At 41.1% G+C, this 20049-nt stretch overlaps 1 long non-coding RNA gene and 1 pseudogene across 4 annotated transcripts; both read right to left on the reverse strand.

The window, feature by feature from the left end:
- Nucleotides 1–4: 4 nt before the first annotated feature.
- Nucleotides 5–8413, reverse strand: LOC126980755 (uncharacterized). Of its 4 annotated transcripts, none has more exons than XR_007733505.1 (5): nt 8288–8413; nt 3973–4142; nt 2854–2985; nt 2174–2208; nt 6–105 (listed from the first exon to the last, which is right to left on the reverse strand). It is a non-coding gene; the product is annotated as an uncharacterized LOC126980755 (long non-coding RNA). The 4 variants fall into 4 exon arrangements; XR_007733506.1 differs by having other exon boundaries at nt 41–105; nt 2174–2202; XR_007733507.1 differs by having other exon boundaries at nt 54–105; nt 2174–2199.
- A 629-nt stretch (nt 8414–9042) lies between these two features.
- Nucleotides 9043–20049, reverse strand: part of LOC126980757 (anaphase-promoting complex subunit 1-like) — a 33132-nt pseudogene continuing 22125 nt past the window's right edge.

Below are 20049 nucleotides of genomic sequence, written 5' to 3' on the forward strand. Positions count from 1 at the left end.
CTGATTTCTTTCAATATATATTTTATTATTATTATTGAAAGAAACTTCTCTTCTTCACTTCCTCCTTCTTCTTCTTCTCTTTCTTCTTCATCTTTTGTTGGGGTTCTGATAGGAAGAGAAATAATAAAAATAATGAGAAAGAATTAGCTCTATAGAGAAAGAGGGGGGGGACCCATATATGTGTCTGTGGGGGTCATCCTGTGGATCCTGAGAGAGAGAGAGAGAGAGAGAGAGAGAGAGAGAGAGAGAGAGAGAGAGAGAGAGAGAGAGAGAGAGAGAGAGCACAGCCTTCTGTCTCTTTCTCTTCCTTCTCCTTATTCTTTCTCTCTTTTCTACTACTACTACTACATTTCCTCAGTAGTTAGTTAGTCAGTCAATCAGTGTGTGTGTATCTCAATCTCAGAAGTGCCTCCATCTGTCCCTGCTCTGGCACTCTTGCTCTTCAATTCCTCTTCTTCTATCTCCTCCTCCTCCTCCTCCTCCTCCTCTTCTCACTTTCCCTGACAGTCCCTCCCTCAAGCCTTCCCTCATACACTTTCTTCACAAACCCATTCTCATCACGTGTCCAAACCATCTGGGCGCAGCACACTCCACTTCTTTCGCTGCCACACCCACACCAAACCACTCGTACACGGTTCATTCTGCCTCGTCCTGACACACCACACACACCTCTTGTATAACACCTTTCCACTGCATGTATATCCCCTTGCTCTGCTGCGTGTCATGTACAGTACTTGGCTAAAGCTGTTTCTTGATCCCCTCTTGGCCTCCGTGCTCACACTTCTTCCCTTCATAACTCTGCCCTTCGCTGCTCTCTTCCTGACCTCACCTCCCTGTGCATCTGGCCGCCCTAAACTCATCTATATTCCTGCACTATTCACTTCTGCTCTCCCTCCCACGTTCCCATTCATTGCAGTTTATTTATCTCCTCATTCCCTCTCACTAGCACTCCATCTCTTGCTACAATTGTCACTTTTCTCCCCTATTTATCTCCCATTTATCCTGGTGTGTGTGTGTGTGTGTGTGTGTGTGTGTGTGTTCCTCCTGTAATATTAAAATAATGTAAGAATGCTCAATAAAAATAAATTAAAAATATATATTACTATTATTATTATCATTGTTATTATCATTAGACCCAAGAAGGAGGAAGAGGGATAGAGAGAAGGGAAAGGAAGGAGGAGGAGGAGGAGGGAGGGAGAGGAAGGAGGCGAGAGGAAGGAGGCAAGGGAAAGGGAGGGGGAGAAGAGAAGGAAGGAGGAAGGAAGAATATTGTGAGAGGAAGGAAGAGAAGAAGAAAGAAGGAAGGGAAGAGAAGAAGAGAAAGAAAGGAAGGGAAAGATGTGAGAAAGGAGGAGAGATGGAGGAGGAGGTCATAATCTATCTTCCTCTGCACCGTGAACCTAAAAGAACACTCCTTATGACCCGACTGACCTCCTTTTTGGCCTTTGGGAACAGCTGATGTGCGGGGCAAATGCTTCCCCCCTTAGGAGGGAGGTGAAAGGGAGGAGAAGAACTGGAGAGGAGGAGATAAAATGGAGAAGTGGAGGAGAAAGGGGAAAACCAGCGGCAAGAAGACATGAAATAATGACAAGAAATATTAAGGAAAGAGGAAAACAAAAGTAAAGAGGAAAAATAACAGGTTAGGGAAAGAAAACAAGGAAAGTAACAAATAAAAAAGTTAAGGAAAGAAAAAGAAAAAAAAAAAAAACAAGAATATTAAGTAAAGGAAATAATGAAAAGGACACTGGCCGAATCACTCCCCCAGCCGCCCCCGAGGCCATAACACACACACTAATTCCCTAAACAGACTCCACATTTACAGGGCCAATGCAACATGTTTTCAGCCCCAAAACAGCCCCTTCCAAGCCCTCTAGTGTGCCCAGACCTTCCTGTAGAGGCCAGGGCAGCTCAACAGACTCTAGCCCCAGCCCAGGGACGGGTTTTAATAACACTAACAGACGTATTTTGAAAACAATGACAGTCACCAAGAACCTGTATAGTGGACAGGAGAAGGAGGAGGAGAGAGGAGGGAATGAAGGGAGAAGAGGAGGAGGAGCAGAGAAAGAAAGAATGAAAGAGGAGGAGAAGGAAGAAATGATGATGAAAAGATGGAAGAAAAGAAAGAAAAAAGGAAAAAAAATGAAGAAAAAAGAAATTGTGTGCTATTTTTTACCTTTGTTCCCAAGTCTTCTTTCTCTTCTTCTTCATCTCATTCCATGGAAGAAGTTAAGTTGAATTAGTATTCGTATACTAAAAATAAGAAAACTGTGTGTCCCTGCCTCAATGATACATTCCCTGCCTTCTAGCACTATAGTTCTGCCGCCTCGTCCAGCCTCCCTGTTATATGTTTAAGGCTGAGATTTTTCTCTCTTTTTTACTACTCCCGGTCCCACACGTCCTCTGTGTGTATTGAAACACACAAGACATTAATTAAGACAAGGAGAGGGTTTTGTTGGCTGTCCGGGATTGAACCCGTGACCAGCGTGACGGGAGAGCCACTACCTTACCAGTCGGCCAAAGAGGTACCCCGCTGGCTGAGTGGGTTATGGGAGGCTTGCCCGTCAGGCCTAGTCGCTGCACTACATATGCATTAAAACAACACTGAAAACAATTACAATTATGAAGAAAAGAATGGAATTGACGGCATTCCCTCATCACATCTTAATTCTCCCTTTCAATGCCTCCCTCATGTATTCCCTCCCTCTTCACACTGTAACAGGCAAGTGACAAGGGCCAGGAGGAGGAGGAATTAGTGATAAGGGGAGGCATGCCTGACACCACAAAACCTCAAAACTGCCAACTCTTTGAATAAGCTGAAAAATTAAAATACTGGAGCCTACATTATTCCATCACCTCCTCTCCATCTCCTGGTTCCTTCCGTCCAGGAGAGAGCAGCGGAGTTCCTTGAGCAGGCCCTTCCACTTGTAAACCTGGGACTTCTTGGACGTGAGGCATCTTGGACAGTTCTTGGGTGAGGTGCTCAGGCTGGGGAGGAGGAGAAATGTGTAGGGAATGTGTTGGGGGAGGGAGGGGAGAGGGGAAGGGAGGAGGGTAAGGAGGAGAGAAGAGAAGTTAGCAAGATTTTACTGTATATTAACCAGACATGGAGCGATTACTTATGTTATGTAATTAATTACGATTATGATTACTTCATATTTTCACGATTACGATTACAATTACAATAAATTAGGTGTAATCAATTACGATTACTATTACGTGATGTATTAATCGTGATTACAATCATGATCACAGGAAGGACTGAAAGGTGAACTTGCAAATTTCACACATGTACCATGCTGAATATTTAATTGGTTGAATTACTACAGATATTTAGAGCACACACTTGCTGTATGAGAAACTATTAACTAAACTTTGATAATGTAATCACAAAAGTAATCACGATTACAGTTGTACTTTTATAATGTATTCGATTATGATTACGATTACTAAAAAAATAGGAGGGTAATCGATTAAGATTACTTGAAAAACTGTAAACGATTGTAATTGATTACGATTACTTGAAAAACTGTAAACGATTGTAATTGATTACAATTACTTGAAAAACTGTAAACAATTGTAATTGATTACGATTACTTGAAAAACTGTACACGATTGTAAATGATTACGATTACTTGAAAAACTGTACACGATTGTAAATGATTACGATTACCCCATGTCTGATATGAACATGATTCATGACGCAGCATGACTAAGGTAAAGAAGAAAAGGATATATTAATTAACATGATTCATAACGCAGCATGACTAAGGTAAAGAAGAAAAGGATATATTAATTAACATGATTCATAACACAGCATGACTAAGGTAAAGAAGAAAAGGATATATTAATTAACATGATTCATAACACAGCATGACTAAGGTAAAGAAGAAAAGGATATATTAATTAACATGATTCATAACGCAGCATGACTAAGGTAAAGAGGAAGAAGAAGAAGAAGAAGAGGAACAAGACCAGGAGCATTATCCAGGGTCTGTGTAAAGCCTTTCTCTAAGCCCGCCCTGCACGCGGAGTTGTTGGTTGTGGCGCCACACGTCTCAGAGCCGGAGGGCTTCCTGGCCCGCCGCTGCCCCTCCATCTCCGGGGCCAGGCTCTGGAGCTTCTTCTCAGCCTACTGGAGGGATCTGAGGGGAGGAAAAAGGAAATCAAAGTTCTTCCTCACTAAAGATGTCACTTAATATGAACTAAATACTGGCAGCCTCTTTGCTATTTTTTGCCTTCATTAAATTCCTGGAGGGTCTGAGAGGAGGAAAAAGGAGTATGAGTAACAGCAAAGGCACAGCTCTGCCTCACCATAAGATGTCATTTACAGCAACTAAAAACACTGCGGCCAGCTTCCTAACTATTTCTGGCCTTTGTTAAATGATTCCTGGAGGGTTTGGGAGGAGGGAGGGGAGAAGGGGCAGAGGGAAAGGAGGAAAGAAGGAACAGGAGAGAAGGAGGAAAGAAGGGAAGGAGTGGCAAAATCACAGCTTTTCCTCACCAATAGATGTCATTTATACCAACTAAAAAATGCTGGCAGGTTCCTAACTATTTCTTGCCCCTGACATATTTCTGATGCTGGCAGGTTCCTACTATTTCTTGCCCCTGACATATTTCTGATGCTGGCAGGTTCCTACTATTTCTTGACCCTGACATATTTCTGATGCTGGCAGGTTCCTACTATTTCTTGACCCTGACATATTTCTGATGCTGGCAGGTTCCTAACTATTTCTTGACCCTGACATATTTCTGATGCTGCAAGGTTCCTAACTATTTCTTGCCCCTGACATATTTCTGAAGTGTTCTGAGGGGAGGAAAAAGGTGACAGGAGCACTGGAGAAAGTGAAGCTCTTCCTTACTAAAATATGTTGATTAACAGAGCTGGGACTACCGATTGACATTTGGGATCGGTACTACCGGCGGTAGATTACTGCTACCGATACCGATCATTCGGTATTTTGAAGAAACTACCGAATACCGCTACCGATCGCATGATTGGCAGTCAATCGGTATCGGTAGATTGAAAAAGCGAGCGCGGGACTTTTTTGTTAAGACTTAAGAGAAGACGACCCCGGCAAAATGAAACGGACAAGTTTCAACACGTTCGAGCGCATCTATGGGAAATTCCAGGTATTACTTTGACGTCATCACGCTTAGCCAATCACCGGCCGTTCTGGGCGTTCTCAGCCAATCAGAGGCAGCCACGACCTAGCAGATTCTCGCTCCCGCCAAAAGTTTTGGCGGGAGCCCCACTCTTGTTTGGCCTGCCGACGCGAGTAGCCTACACCTACGCTCTAGCTCCTACGCTCTCGACAACGTGCTCAGCCTCATCGCCTAGTGTTTTAAGTGGCAGTGTTTTTAAGTCCACCCGCCGCGGCAGCAGCACTTAATCGTTTTGTGCTTTTAACTTTTCAAGTGATTTTCCTTTTTTAAACTTTATTTTACATTAAAAAAGTTTTGATCAAGTCAGTGAACTATTTAATCATATTGTTACGAACCAGAGGTTAGGATATGCTGTGTGTTGAGTGAGTGTTTTGTATGTGGCGCGGCGGGGCCCGTGTGTAGGAGTGTGTGAACCCTGTAAGAGGGACGCGGCAGAGTGAGGCTAGTCACGTAAGCCAGTGTCACGTGTGAGGCAGCGTGGGGGAGAGGTGAGGTGTGGAGGCAGCGTCTCCTTCCCCCTGTGGACTTGAGGACGTGTCCTGGGCAGAGGCCATGGGAGTGAGGCTCTGTTAGGTTAGGCTCCAAATTGATGACACAAACTTAATTTTTTTTTGTGTTGGGAAGAAATTTATTTTGTGAAAGTTAATAAATAATGCTGTATTGTCTAGTTTGTTTAAATTTAACTTTTTTTCAGTTTGATGTTTATTTTTTGAGGGAGAAATTCATTTATTAAATAAGTTATGTATTTTTGAACTTAAAAAAGGTATTAAAAGACTCTAATTTACTTCTATTCTTAAGTTAACCGAAATAAGAGAGAAATAACTTAAAAAGTGTGTTATGGGCCTTTAAAAGCATTTTTTTATTATATAATTATAGAGTTTTTTAATCTACCGATACCGAATCTATACCGATCGGTAGATTTCTGAAAAATCTACCGATCTACCGATACCGATTGGACGCGGCTCGCTACCGACTACCGATACCGGTGGTAGATTTTTTCTACAGAATCCCAGCTCTGTTGATTAATAATAACAAAAAAAAATCATTGGCAGCTTCTATGTTATTTCCTGCCTCTGTTAAATTGGTAGGGAGGAGGAAGAAAGTGATGTGTGTGTGTGTGTGTGTGTGTGTGTGGCTGGAGGGAGGCAGCTATTAGCAAGTTCAGAACAGCAGTGACTATGAAATTAAGGCATAGAAGATAGGAATTAAAGAAGAATGAGTGTGATGGCAGTGACTTAGAGAGGACTGAGTGAAGCAAATGGCAGTCAGGACAAAATGCAGAAATAAGGAAGGACAAGTATTTCAGAGTTTACCAGGGAAAGGGATGTAAAAAAGTGATGATTTTGGTTAACTCAGGCATTAGGAAGTTAAATAGCAGAGGAATGAGCTTGAGCAGAAAGCCTTGGGCACTGCAGAAGGCAGGAAGGAAGCAGCTGTTAGCAAGTTCTGAACAGCAGTGACTATGAAATGAGGGCACAGAAGACAGCACAGGAAGGGAAGAATTTGAGTGTGGTGACAGGGACTTAGGAAGATGATTTAGGACAGATTGTAAATGCTTCATGTGGAAGAGTGCAACAGCTGAGTATTGTAAAGGATAGGGAAAAGTTGCGTGAAAGGCTGCGTCAAGTTGGCAGACGATGAAGTTAAGGTCCATATTGTCAAACTCCTCACAGGCTTGCTCCATCTATTTCAAAAGGCTCTCGCAGAGGTTGTTGGGGTCTCCATGGGCGGTTTCCTGAGCCTGGCGGTAGTTTTGCATGGCTTCTGTGCCTTGAAGGAGAAAACACCCAAGACAACCCAGTTACTCTTCCCTGTGGGCTTGGGAAATAGGCGCAGTGGGAGCCTGATACATTTAGGAAGACAGGGACACAGAGATACAGACAAACAGAGATGCAGGGTGGTGCTGCTGATAGTTTCACACGGCTTTTGCACCCTGAATGGGAAAACACCACCCAGGAAAACACGGTTAGCCTTCTCTGTGGCCTTGGGGAATAGTAACAGTGGGAGCCTGATATGCTTAGGACCATAGGCTGACTTACAGCGCCTTATTTTGGGTGTTGATGACATAGAATCTCTCTCTCTCTCTCTCTCTCTCACACACACACACACACACACACACACACACACACACACACACACACACAATTACACTGGAGTGAAAAACAGTATGCACATGGAGGAGGAAGAGGAGGAGGAAGAGGAGGTGAAAAATTGATAATATGAACTCCAAAAATATATCATCCATGTAAAAGTTAATCTAAATTCAGCCTTTAAAAATTGTAACAATTCTGCCATACATCAATGCACTCGTGTTATATTAAGTGTTCTCTTCACAGTGTCCTCATGATCTCAGGCTGTGTGGTGGACCGTCCCTTCCTGAGTGGACAATAGTCGTGTGGCAGGTTGGGCCAAGGTGCCAGAAGAAGACATTAAGTTTTTGAGAGATGGGATGAGAAGTTTTCAGGTAAGAACTTGAGATAGGGACAGAGCAAGGGTGTTTGCTGTAGAGGAGAGGGCACAGCTGCATGTCACCACAGAATAAACTTGACAAGGGAATGCTTTGCCTGGGATTCTTACACACTACTGACCCTCACACACCAGCTATTTCTTAAGGCAAAGAGAGAGGTAAAATGCGTTCTCAGGAGTGGTTATTAGAGTTCATGGCACAGAAGCCTTGTCAAACTACCACCAGGGTCACAAAACTACCCACGGAAAGGCCCACAACTCCTATAAAAGTCACGTCACGTGTGTGTTTGGGCGCTGGAATCTCTAAATAACGTGGCCCATTGCCCGTTCAGAATAGATGGCATCACTGTAAACACTCGCCTGCCCTGCGCCATGACGGGCTCGGGCTGACCACCAGGCCCCTAAAGAAAGCCTACCAGCTGTGGGCCAGGATGTAAAAAAGAAAAGAAAAATAAATAAATAAATAAATAAATAAAATAATAATAATAATAATAATAATAATAATAATAATAATAATAATAATAATGATAATAATAACAATAATAACAATAATAATAATAATAATAATAATAATAATAATAATAATAATAATAATAATAAAAATACAAAATAAATAGATAAATTGATAAATTAATAAATAAATTCCAGCAGCACTGACCTGCGGTGGAGTGCCACATGTTGATGCAGTGGGAGCACACGTGGCCCGTCCAGTGGCCCCCGTAGTGGTCCGTCCAGTGGCCCCCGTAGTGGTCCGTCCAGTGGCCCCCGTAGTGGTCCGTCCAGTGGGACCGGGAGTGGTTCCTCCAGTGGGACCCGTAGTGGTCCGTCCAGTGGCCCCCGTAGTGGTCCGTCCAGTGGCCCCCGTAGTGGTCCGTCCAGTGGCCCCCGTAGTGGTCCGTCCAGTGGCCCCCCTAGTGGTCCGTCCAGTGGCCCCCGTAGTGGTCCGTCCAGTGGCCCCCGTAGTGGTCCGTCCAGTGGCCCCCGTAGTGGTCCGTCCAGTGGCCCCTGTAGTGGTCCGTCCAGTGGCCCCCGTAGTGGTCCGTCCAGTGGCCCCCGTAGTGGTCCGTCCAGTGGCCCCCGTAGTGGTCCGTCCAGTGGCCCCCGTAGTGGTCCGTCCAGTGGCCCCCGTAGTGGTCCGTCCAGTGGCCCCCGTAGTGGTCCGTCCAGTGGCCCCCGTAGTGGTCCGTCCAGTGGACCCCCTAGTGGTCCGTCCAGTGGCCCCCCGAGTGTGCCGTCCCGTGGCCCCTGTAGTGGCCCCGTAGTGGTCCGTCCAGTGGCCCCGTAGTGGTCCGTCCAGTGGCCCCCGTAGTGGTCCGTCCAGTGGCCCCAGTAGTGGTCCGTCCAGTGGCCCCCGTAGTGGTCCGTCCAGTGGCCCCCGTAGTGGTCCATCCAGTGGCCCCGTAGTGGTCCGTCCAGTGGCCAGCCTAGTGGTCCGTCCAGTGGCCCCCGTAGTGGTCCGTCCAGTGGCCCCCGTAGTGGTCCGTCCAGTGGCCCCCGTAGTGGTCCGTCCAGTGGCCCCCGTAGTGGTCTGTCCAGTGGCCCCCATCGATGCCCTGGCCGGGGAAGGACGAGTGGGAAGTCATGAACGGCCGCCTGGCTCCCACACCCTGCAGGGCTCTGGCAACAAGTAATGGCCATATTGATAGTAATAATAAATAAGTATTGATATCTTATAAATAAGAGGACTGGCGGGCACTCCTGAACTTGGTAGCTGCATGCCTCAACCCCTACCGTCCATACACTGGCTCATCCCTATGCTGCCCTAATCCCTTATGCAAGAGTCAGCCAGCCAGCATCTTCATTCTTTCATCCCTCTGGCAGGTAAATTTCTACTTTGGCTCATCCTTATCCCTTATGCAAGAGTCAACCAGGCAGCATCTTTATTCTTTCATGCCTTTTAAAAGCATGTAAACTCTGAAAAAACAGCCTTGCCTTCCTTCATCTGTATCTGTACAAGACCTTCAACTCTGGCTCATCCCTATGCTATCCTAATCCCTTATGCAAGGGTCAACCAGCATCTTCATTCTTTCATCCCTTTGGCTGGTAAACTCTGAAAGAAAAACAGCCTTCCTTCATCTGTATTTCCTCTTGCCTATGACTTGGGTATATCATTAATACACTGTAACGATAATAAATGCACACCACAATCTTATTGCAAGCACATCACTAATGTACTGTGCCCATACTGAATGCACACCACAAACCTACTGTCAGCATATCCCTCCCTGCACCTAAAACTGTGAGCATCATAGACTTATGCATTGGAGGCACTCGTCTCTGACAGTCCGTAGAGGTTGTGGAGGCTGTAGTGGAGTCCGATGTAGTGCCTTGCCGACATGCAGACCGTGTGGCAGAAGAGAGAGTCTCTGACCACTGGCGGCAGGAAGGGCGGATGCTCCAAGTTGTTCTGCTGACAGCCGTGGTGACTCCTGGACCAGAGGTTTGAGGGTTCATTCATGTCCTGAGAGAGAGAGGAAACACTTGAAACACTTTAATATGCCTAAACACATCACTGAAAAGTTTTGTATTAATTATTTACATAAGCATCCCATAGGAAGCAAAGCTTTTGGGGCAAAACAGGATATGTAGATAAGGCAGGTAACGTAAAACAAGTAAATACTAAAGGAAAGCCAGCAGCTCCCCAACCAACCTAGTGCCTAGGCATGTGAAAAGCATGTATGAAGGAGTTATAGTAGGTATATATATATATATATATATATATATATATATATATATATATATATATATATATATATATATATATATATATATATATATATATATATATATATATATATATATATATATAATTATAAAATTTTAAATAATAATAATGGCAATGATAATAATAATAATAATAATAATAATAATATAATAATAATAATAATAATAATAATAATAATAATAATAATAATAATAATAATAAAAATATTAATAATAATATTTTATAATAATAATAATAATAATAATAATAATAATAATAATAATAATAATAAAAATATTAATAATAATATTTTATAATAATAATAATAATAATAATAATAAAATATTAATAATATTTTATAATACTAATACTAATACTAATAATAAAAATATTAATAATAATATTTTATAATAATAATAATAATAATAATAATAATAATAATAATAATAATAAAAATATTAATAATATTTTATAATAATAATAATAATAATAATAATAATAATAATAATAATAATAATAATAATAATAAAAATATTAATAATAATATTTTATAATAATAATAATAATAATAATAATAAAATATTAATAATATTTTATAATACTAATACTAATACTAATAATAAAAATATTAATAATAATATTTATACTACTACTACTACTAAAGATAATAATAATAATAATAATAATAATAATAATAATAATAATAATAATAATAATAATAATAATAATAATAATAATAATAATCTGGAGTATTTATATATGGTTAATAAAAAGAAGGGAATAAAGGAGGAAAAAGTAAGGACAAAATATAAGTGTACATATAGTATTCAGTACTGTTCTATTATGTGCTTTTTTAATTGTTTTTTAAATGAGCTTCGTGTGGGTAATGTTTTCATGTGGTCAGGAACTGAATTCCAAAGTGTTGGTCCAGAGTGGCACAATGAGTGTTGAAAGAGTGACGGATTATGTAGAGGTGTGCGGAGGTTTCCTCGTGTGTGGGTGGGATAGTTGTGTTGTGGATGAGAGGTTACATTGCCGCTATGAATTAATTTGTACATGTAGATTGCAATATGAATCTTATCTATGTCAAATATTTTTAATATGCTTTCCTCTTTAAATTAAAAATTCCTTGGGTGTGATCCAAAAAGCCCGTTCGTAAAAATTCTTACGGTCATCTTTTGTAATCTGATTAAGGGTAGTTATAAGGTATGTGGGGCATGTGTTACACCAGACTGGGGTGCAGAAAAAAGATGAGGAAGGACATGAGCAGTTTAAAAAAAAAAAATTATTACATTGCAGCCTATTGCACCGTTAGGCTTGCTCACTGGTGGGTCCTGATGGTCGGCCCAGCCCGTTGTGGCGCAGGGGAGTGTTTATAGTGGCGCCATCTCGCATTGGCTCATACTGCCCCCTAGAGCTCATCTTAGAGCCTCACCTTGGAGAGGTTATCTAGAGTCCGGGTTGATTGGTGGTCTTCAGGGCAGCATGTGGGTAGTCTTAGGCCACTTGGCGGTGACTGAAAAATCCCAGCTGTGTACCAGCCAGGATTCGAAACGACGCCCCTCCTGGATCTCCCAAACGCGACGCCGGCACACTACCACTCAGCCACATGCTTGGGCATAAGATCTTTCATTTGATATAAGAGATATACTATTCTTGATATTTTGATGCAGAGCTCTGATATATGTGATTTAATTGTTAGTGATTCATCTCTTATACCTAGAAGTTTATGTTGTGACTTTTTGAATTAGGTTATTTTGATAAATTAAAGGTGGTAATGTTTTTATAGTCTTGTTGGTAAAGAGCATGTAAAATATCTTGCTTAGATTAACTGTCAGTCTGTTGCTTAGAACCATTCATCAAAGTTATCCAGGTCATTGTTTACGGTGTGAATCATATCAGGAGGGTCAGAGCCAGTGATGTACAAGGTGGAGTCATCAGCAAATAAAATTGTTCTGATATTGGAAAATGTGTTGGTTAGACCATTTATATAAAGAAGGAATAATATTGGACCTAACACACTGCCTTGTGGAACCCCATAGTTGACAGTCAAAGGTTCTGAGCTTTGATGAATAAATTTAGTAGATTGGGTTCTATTGGTTAGGTAATCTTTGAACCAGTGAAGTATAATACCACGTATCCCATAATGATTTAATTTTAGTAACGATATCATGTCTGACGGTATCAAAGGCCTGCGAAAAATCAACGTAAATGCTTAACAGAGAGTAATGTGAATCCAAACTATAGTAAATTTTCTCAGTAAAAGTGTTCAAGGCATCAAAGGTCCTTAAGCCTAGATGGAAACCGAATTGTTCACCTTAAGGATAGATTTAGCTTCAAGAAAATTTGTTAAGTACTTTTTCATTAATTTTTCAAAATTTTTTGAAAATATATTTAGCAATGAAATTGGTCTGTAATTACCAATATCAAATTTAGAGCCTTTTTTTGTATATGGGTATAATAATAGCGTTTACAACATTGTGGGAATTTACCAGTGGCGATAGACTGGTTAAAAAGAATTGATATTGGAATTGCCATTTGCTCTTTGTTGGATTTAATGAGTGATACAGGAATTTCAAACAAGTTGCATTTTTTGTCTTTCAAAGAGTTTATGACATTAATGGCATCTTGTGGGTATACAGTGGGAGCCATCACAGGTGATGGATAGTTGCCTTGTAAATAATTTAAAGGGTCAGTAGTGGATAGAGGTATCTTAAGGTCTAGCTTTTTTTTTTTTTTTTTTTTTTTTACAACAAAGGAGGCAGCTCAAGGGCACACAAAAAAAGAAAACAATAATAAAAAAAAGCCCGCTACTCGCTACTCCTAAAAAAGAAACAAAAGAGGTGGCCGAAAGCAAGATCAAATACAGGAGGAGAGGTGTCCTGATACCCTCCTCTTGAAAGAGTTCAAGTCGTAGGCAGGAGGAAATACAGATGAAGGAAGATTGTTCCAGAGTTTACCAGCGTGAGGGATGAAAGAGTGAAGATGCTGGTTAACTCTTGCATAAGGGGTTTGGACAGTATAGGGATGAGCATGAGTAGAAAGTCGAGTGCAGGGGCCACGGGGGGGAGGCATGCAGTTAGCAAGTTCAGAAGAGCAGTCAGCGTGGAAATATCGATAGAAGATAGAAAGAGAGGCAACACTGCGGCGGAATTTAAGAGGTAGAAGACTATCAGTATGAGGAGGAGAGTTGATGAGACGAAGAGCCTTAGCTTCCACTCTGTCCAGAAGAGCTGTGGAGGAGCCCCCCCACACGAGATGCATACTCCATACGAGGGTGGACAAGGCCCCTGTATATGGACAGCAACTGTGCAGGGGAGAAGAACTGGCGGAGACGGTACAGAACGCCCAGCCTCGAGGAAGCTGATTTAGTAAGAGATGAGATATGAAGTTTCCAGTTGAGGTTTTGAGTTAAGGATAGACCGAGGATGTTTAGTGTTCAGGAAGGTGATAGCTGGGTGTTGTCAAAGAATAGGGGATAGTTGTTTGGAAGATTGTGTCGAGTGGATAGGTGGAGAAACTGTGTTTTTGAGGCGTTGAAGGACACAAGGTTCTTCTTGCCCCAATCGGTCGAAAATAATAGTACGGTCTGAGGCTAGGCGTTCTGCAGCCTCCAGCCTTGAGTCGTTAAGTTCCTGTAGGGTGGGTCTGGGAGCAATGTTTGTATAATATTCATTAAATGCTTCTGAAATATCTAGTGGATTTGATAACAATTTGTTTTTGTAGTTAATTGGATTTTGGAAGGTGTTCTTATAGATGTTTTTAAGTTTGTTTAAAGCATTCCATATTATTCTTGTGTTGCTTTTAAAGTGTGTGAAAATATTCATATAATACAGTGGTTCCCAACCTTTTTTTCAGGTGACCCCAATTATGTTTTTCAAGATAGGACCGCGACCCCAATAATTTAGTTGCATATCTATGTGTTATTAAAACTATATATTACTAGTTGTCGGCTATAAAAGTAAGGAACGACAACTATTATGAGTATGTGTAAGAGAGATACTGTAAGGTTGTGAAAGACAAAAGTAACATAATTGAGTTTTATTAGAACTACAGCATTGTGAATTTTAAAGCCTGACATTAATCAAAACAACCACTTCTAAAGTAATATTCTGTCACATTCCTCAAAAAATAAACTAAAAGGAGTACCTGTTTTCTGTGAAATGATAAATGAATTTCAATGGGAGCCTTGGGCCTGGATCATGTTGCTAAGTTTCTCTATTCGTGGTTCAGTCTTGGAAAGTGCTACCCTCAAATCATGTTCGGGTTGCAGTCGATTTCTATATCTTGTTTTGATGGCAGTCAGAGCTGCAAATCCCGATTCATATAAATAGGTTGTAGCGAAAGGCAACAACATTTTCACAGCCTCGCATCCAAGGACTGGTTTCTCTTTCTTCACAGCAGTCCAGAACACACCTAGTGTTTGTCGTTCGAAATTAAAACGAAGAGTTTTATCATGTTGCACCTCGATGAGCTCCTCTTGCAGATTTTGGATAGAAGACTCTTCTTCTGAAAGGTCCTCGGCTTGGACATCGAAGGGTCTGCACAACCATTTGTACTTCTCATGCAACTCTCCATCCGGAATATACTTGTCAAACTCCTCAATCAATTTCTCAAGGTGCCCCAAAATGACACTTTGTACGTCCAGAAGTGAGGCGTCTTCTTCATCTTCCAGAAAAAGGTTCATAAGTGGAAAGGACGCAGTTTTCCCCAGTTCGATCTTTCCCTTCCACAACCTCAGCTTTGCTTTAAAAACCTTGAGCTTTTGTGACACAGAGATAAGAATTTCATCTTTTCCTTGCATAGACACATTTAACGAATTCAACTCCGAAAATATGTCTGTCAGATATGCCAGTTTAAGCAACCACCTTGGTTCTGTAAGCCTTGCTGCCAATGCATGTTTCTTCTCGTGTAAGAAGATTTCAACCTCTGCACGCATGTCAAGCAGCCTCTGGAGCACTTTCCCTCGGGACAGCCACCTGACAGAAGAGTAGTAAAGCAGGTGTTCATATTCTGATCCCATATCAGAGCACATCTGACTAAACAGCCTTGAATTCAAGGCTGATGATTTAACAAAATTCACTATTTGAATCACATCTTCTATAACAGTGTTAAGCTCAAGTGACATTTTCCGAGAGGCAAGGTTTTCCCGGTGGAGCAGACAATGAGTCACTATCACTGTGGGGTTGACTTGTTTTACTCTGGCAGTGAAACCCTGACGTGCCCCTAGCATTGCAGGTGCTCCATCTGAGCACACACTGTAGCACTGATCCCATTTAAGTCCCTCTTCTTTGATGAAGTTATCAACCAGCTTGAACAGATCTTCACCTGTTGTTGTCGTCTCCAGTCGTTTACAGAACAGGAAGTTCTCTTCAATGTCACTCTTCCCTTGGTATCTTACATACACCAAGAGCTGAGCATCGTCACTGACGTCAGTAGACTCATCCAACTGCAAGCTGAATTTCCCACTCTCCTTGATGGCAGCCACTACCTGTTCTTTGATGTCTCCTGACATCTCTTGAATTCGTCGGTTGATTGTGTTATCTGACAGTGGAATAGTTTGAATTTTTTTCACTGCAGCATCTCCGAGGATAGTACTCACCATATCAAGGGCTGCTGGCTTTACTAATTTTCCCCAATTGTGTGTGGCTGCATACACTTTGCAATTCTTTTTGCAACGAGATATGATGCAAGTGTGGCTTGTTGAACAGAATACACTCCTGTGTGCCTAGGGTTGTCTAACCGCTGACGCTTCAGTTGTTCTTCTTTTCTCTTGAAATACTCAAGATCTTTCCCTGCCAGAGTTGGGTGTTTTCCCTGGAGATGGCGCTTAAGCTTATTTTCTTTAAGCGACTCGTGGCTGAGCACTTCCCCACATACAACACACTGAGGTTTTTCGGTACCATGATCGATGAGACACGTAAATCCAGTGCCAAGGAATTCTTCTTTGTACACCCGCTTTCTGGACATCACTGAAGAATCTGAAATCAAATTCATAATTGTTCAGTTACAGTTCAAACAAAACATTTTGTTTGGTTGTCATACGCAGGTATGGGGGAGAATAAACAAATAAATATGGGTTTTCGAAGGCTCAGCTGTTATGAACACTGTAAATAGCCTATCATCCACTGACATACTGTGGTGCAATATCTTGTCGGCAAGGGAAACACACAATTTTAATTGTCGGCACACGCACCACTTTTCATGAGCATTTAAGAATTTTATAGAATCAAAGACTGAGTACAACCTATTCAGCACATTCCATATCAGTAAACAGGTACAATAAAGTACATCAACTTACCGATATACGACGAACAATGTGCAGACAGTGTTTCCCGGTGCGACAGTACAGCTGGAGTGGAGTACCAGCAGTAGCAGCGGCTTGGTGGTGGACAAGGACGGTAATGCTGTTCGCGTACCAAACGCGTATGGCACAGTTCAGGGTTGCCAGCATTACAATTCAGTGTCCTATATTTATATATAAATGGAAATATACACAAATAGAAAAATAAAGATCCACAATTGCGTTTGTATATTTTTCTTTACTAATCTTTACTAAGAGATCAACTAAATGGCTTAGATTTTTTTATTATAATACGTTGTCTGGCTGTAGCCTCCAGTAGCTATAGACAAGTTTGATACAGCATTGGCAGTCAGGACTACTACATTTGAATAATTATATAATACACAAGCAAAAATTCGCAACTATCCCTCAACTAATATGTGATTGTATATCCTAGAATTGAAAATTGACTGTTTTAAGTTCGAGGACTTGGCGACCCCAGGAAAAACGCTTGGCGACCCCATTTGGGGTCGCGACCCCAGGGTTGGGAACCACTGATATAATATGATTGTTCAGCTTTTTTTATTACTCTATTTAAAATATTGTGATATTCTTTGTAGTAAGTTTCCGTAACAGCTCCAATTTTAAAGTCTGTATATAAGTTATTCTTATGTCTGATGGAGTTAACTACAGCTTGAGAAATCCAAGGATTATGATGTCTTTTTTTCAGATACATACTTTGTTTTTAATGGGAAACATGCATCGTAGATTTCTTGTGATCTCTTGATAAAAATACTACAGTTTATATTAACATCTTGAGAAGGAAAAAGTTCATTCCAGTTTATATTGCTCATTTTATGTGTAAAATCTACTTTACTTTCCTGAGTTATGTAATGGAATTCAATTTTATGGAGCTTATGATTTATTGTAGGAATAGATATGTTCAAAAAGATTGGGAGGTGATCTGAGATTGGGTAACGTAAAATACCTGTGCTAACATGGTTAATAAAGTCTGTGTAAATATGGTCAAGAAGCGATGGTTCCCCTAGGTCAATACTGTCTGGAAACCTTGTAGGCCTGGCTATGTGAGGAGCGAGGTTGATAGTTTGCATGTTGGCAAGAAAATTGTTTGTCGGCGTGTGTGTTATGTTCTAACAAATTTATATTGAAGTCCCCAATCAGTACTATTTTGTTGTGATTTGTGTTGTTTTTTGTAAGATTGCATTTAATGTGAGTAAATTTCTCGACTGCAATATGTTTACTATTAGGTCGATAGATTGCCCATATTAGAAAGCAAAATGTTTTAGTGAATATTTTAACAGTGTTAATTTGAATATTTTTGGTTAGTACTGTTGTCATGTCATGGATTTCTATCGATTGAATTATGTCAGAAACAAAGACTGAGACTCCTCCCTGTGCTCGCGTGTGTCTTCACAGGTGGTGTGAATGGTATCCTGGAATTTCATACAGGTGTTTGTTAGTAGCTGTAAGCCAGGTTTCAGTAATGGCCAAGATATCAGGGGGTTTGTTAAGGGATTTGAGGAAGGCGTGTATGTGGTCAGAGTTCTTGGGTAAGGATCTGGAGTTCATGTGCATTATATTTAGTATGGCAATGTCTTGGGATGAAACTAATTTGTTATAATTGGGAATGTCATAATATTGTGATGAAGCGTCAAAATTCATGTGTCCGTACAGCTGGTTGATGATTTCCATACTGATTCGTCTGTATTGTTATCGTTGTTTGCAGGTTCATGTTCATCAAAGAGAGCATGGTAAAGACTGGACTTGGTGGTGAAAGAATTAATAAATGATGAGGGATGAAAGAATGTACAGAGGTGGGCAAGTGCGGTACTTAGTGCGGTAGTACTGCATCACAAAAAAGTACCGCACTACCGCAGACTTTCTGAAAATACTGCACTAAAAAATCCTGCGGTACTTAGAAAACCATTGAAGACATTTGCAGCACGGCATGCTCACAGAAATATCTTTTTTTTTATAGTGAATCGGACTCAATCAGTCAATCGGTATCAGTCTTCAGAATCAGTGATTCAATCATTCTGACTTCTCAGTTATTGTTCAAAATTAAATACTAAATGAATAACTCAGAGTAAATCTGTTCGTCACTCAACCCAAGGCGGCGCGCCGTGACTGCCTCTGACGATGACTGTACATGGCAGTGTACAACAGTACAAGCAAGCACGAACATGATCGACGCTCAATCTCATGTCCCGTACAATTTTTTCTTTGATGCATAACATTGACATAGACCATAGTACATATTATATCTGTTTTTTAACTTCATTGTAACTTCTCTATTTCATCATTCTCTCTCTCTCTCTCTCCAATGTAGCCAAGATCAATATTGTTTGATTATAATAATAATAATAATAATAATAATTTATTATTATTATTATTATTATTATTATTATAAATCTTCTCGTTGAAATTTCCACATGGTGTCTTCGCTGAGGCCTGAGACGCCAGGGATTACAGCTTTCCCATGGGAGCCGCTGTTAACAGTTGCAGTTGATGTGTTTTGTCTTAATATGTTGGACAGTTTGAATAATGTTTCGCTCTCCCTGCCATGACTTTCCTATATTAGTAATCTTTCGTTTCCGCTCAAACGCTGGAGAATATTCCTCCCCTCCCCCTTCACTCCCCTATAACCCTGCAGCTGCACCACCCTTCCTTCCTTCCTTCCCACCCCCCACTTCCTCCTCTCTCAAATGAGGCTGATCTCCTCCTCCCCATTCCCTGTCCCTTCCCTCCTCCCTCGGAAAGTTGCATTCCCATCCCTCCCCCTCCTCCCCTCCCTGTCCTGTACTCCCTGGCCTGTCCCCCCTTTCCTCCTCCCTCTCTCCCTCCCCCAGTCCTCCTTTCTTTTTTTGTATCTCACAAGTTATTAGTTAGTCAATGGATAGCCAGGAGAGGCACTTAAGTACTTTTTTATATTGACTAGTGACTAACGCTACTGCAGTACCACACACCGTGTACCGCGCTGGGAAAGAAAAAAATGGGACGCACTACCGCAACCGCACTACTCCGGAATAAGTACCGCACTACTGCAACTGCACTACTGATTTTCAGTACTGCACCCACCTCTGAGAGTGTATATGTATACAAACAAAAAAATGTGGAAAAAAGAAAGTACAAAGAAGACAGCCGCACCGGGCGCGACATTCTCCGAAGCAGTAGTTAATAACAGAAGTAGTAGTAGTAGTAGTAGTAAAGTAGGTAAAGCAGGGGAAGTATAAGTAGGAGAGGTATCTATAGTTGTAGCTAATATGGTGAAGAGTTATAATAATAGTGTTAGAGAAGTGTTATTGGTATAGAGCTGCTTAATATAAACTAGCTGTAGGAGACATAGTAATGCAACAAGATACTAACTTTAAATATAGTAGTAGTAGTAGTAGTAGTAGTAGTAGTAGTAGTA

Source organism: Eriocheir sinensis, chromosome 45 (assembly GCF_024679095.1).
Source record: "Eriocheir sinensis breed Jianghai 21 chromosome 45, ASM2467909v1, whole genome shotgun sequence".
Taxonomy (NCBI): Eukaryota; Metazoa; Arthropoda; class Malacostraca; order Decapoda; family Varunidae; genus Eriocheir; species Eriocheir sinensis.